Source organism: Boleophthalmus pectinirostris, unplaced genomic scaffold, assembly GCF_026225935.1.
Source record: "Boleophthalmus pectinirostris isolate CB_2022bp ecotype Guang Dong unplaced genomic scaffold, ASM2622593v1 HiC_scaffold_18, whole genome shotgun sequence".
Taxonomy (NCBI): domain Eukaryota; kingdom Metazoa; phylum Chordata; class Actinopteri; order Gobiiformes; family Gobiidae; genus Boleophthalmus; species Boleophthalmus pectinirostris.
Genome location: NW_026571133.1, coordinates 22,747,463 through 22,749,609, shown reverse-complemented (window position 1 = coordinate 22,749,609; position 2,147 = coordinate 22,747,463). Strand labels below are relative to the sequence as shown.

Below are 2,147 nucleotides of genomic sequence, written 5' to 3'. Positions count from 1 at the left end.
CCCCTCTAAGAAATACAATAGATATTTTTCTGAGTTCTAGTCTTTTTTTTTTTTTTTTAAACACACCTGTTCTTCTAAGATTGTACTGACTCTCTCTATTCAAATAACGTTTTTATCACTACAGTTATATTCAGGTCAATAAGCTTTAAAAAAAAAAAAAAAAAAAAAAACTTAACTATTTTTGCTTAACAAAAAGATAATCTGTGGGTGCATAGTTATACACTAGAAAAAGCAAGTTTTTACTCAAGATAGTCTTCATTTTATGGCAACAACTTTGTCTGAAATACACTTGTTTGAATTTTCCATGCTTTTAATGAATACTCAAGAATTTATTGAGACACTCTCTCAATTTCTATTTGATTAATTTTAATCTAGATTTGATTTTATCATTTAAAGTTTGTTAATACTGAACCTTTCCTTTATTTATGTGAGGTAATTTTCTACTGTGTACAGAACATGTTATAAGTCTTTCCCTGAACAATAGAGACCTGTGTCATCCGCAAAATGAATACAGCTTAATTTGTCCACTTTACAGACATCATTAATGTACATAATAAAGAAATAAATACATAAGATAATAATAATAATAATAATAATAATAATAATAATAATAATAATAATAATAATAATAATAATAATAATAATAATAATAATAATAATACATACATAATAATAATATCTGTACATACTGATGTCTGTCTTCAAGATAGCTGTGAGCAGTTCCTCTAACAACATATCTTTCCATTTTTCTTAAAAGCAGCACATGGTCAGTGGTGTCGAAGGCCTTGCTTAAAGTCACTGGCTGGGGGGTCATGAAATTTTTGGTTGATTGACTTTTTTTATTATTATTATTTTTTTTTTATATTTGTTCATTTTTGAAGGATGAGGGCGAACTGGTTTTCAGTGGATTCTGGCTGTTCGCTCCTTCATCACATCTGTTTCTCTCTCTTCATTCCTTCGTCTCTCATTCCCTGTCAAACTACAAACACGTCAGCGTGGATTTTATCATTTCTTCTAGGCTACATGTGAAGAGGTCCATTACAGTGTCACTTTTACGCACAGTGGAAATTAAGCTTTGCACGTACTACCATGTATTGGTAAGAGGTGAGGCAACTTCATTCCCTGTGTGTATTAAGGCTCCGGAGTCCGCACTCTGCTGCCGCCTCTTCTCTGTCCATGGAGTGACTGGGAGAGGAGGGGGAGCGAACAGGAGAGGAGGGGAGAGTCGCATCTTTCATCTCGCTCCTCAAATCAGAATGATCGGAAAAGTTCCATGGCCTAAATCAAACACTGCAGGTGCACGCTGCAGCTCCTCTCTCATTTAATCAGATCATTAAAAAAGTCAGAGCCCCATTTTCCGTAATGTCATTGCTCCGTTGATCTGGCCTTCTCAGAGTCATTGCGAGCCTGCACAACTTCAGGCCTGAGTGGCTTTGGTCAAACTCAGGTTTATTTCTTTCATGGAATGAGTTGAGGTTTAAACTGGAGATGGAGCTTTCAGCTCAGGATTTCAGTGTAAGCCTGGACTTGTTAAGCGACTTTGATGGAGTACCCCCCTGGTATTTAATGTCCAATAATAGAGTAGCTAGGCCCAATTCAATATAAAACACAAAGGTATGCCAAGTATATAGTAGGAGCAGGGGGAGTCCCTGGCCTGAAGCAGTTTTGGGGGTCCCTGGCCTGAAAAATGTTGAAGATCCCTGCTTTAGACCATGGAACAGCTATACCAAGATGGCAGCGGTATTAAAACATGTCAAGATGCTGAACCATGTGGCCATACCAGCTTGTCAAAGCAGATCCCGTCAGATCTCAGAAGCTAAACAAGGCTGGGCCTGGTTAGTACTTGGATGGGAGACCCCTCAGAAAGTCAGGTGCCACAGTGGGGCACCAGTTGCAAATGTTGTCATTGTGTCCTTAGGCAAGGCACTTCACCCACATTGCCTAGCATGAAAGTTGTGTGTGCATGGGTGGTGGTCGGAGGGGCAGATTGGAAGCCTCGCTTCCACAATCTGAATGCGAGATCTGCCGTTTTGTATCTATGGTATTGTTTAAGGTAAGGTTATCCTTTACAAAATAATTTGGGAATTCATGTCTTCTTTCCTTTCTTTAATTCTACAATTTAACATTTTTCAAGTGCCTTGGGCATT

The 2,147-nt window shown here is 37.9% G+C and overlaps 1 pseudogene; it reads left to right on the top strand.

Moving 5' to 3' along the window:
• The first annotated feature begins 1,766 nt into the window (after positions 1 to 1,766).
• LOC129409098 (5S ribosomal RNA) lies at positions 1,767 to 1,883 on the top strand (annotated as a pseudogene).
• The last annotated feature ends 264 nt before the right edge of the window (positions 1,884 to 2,147 follow it).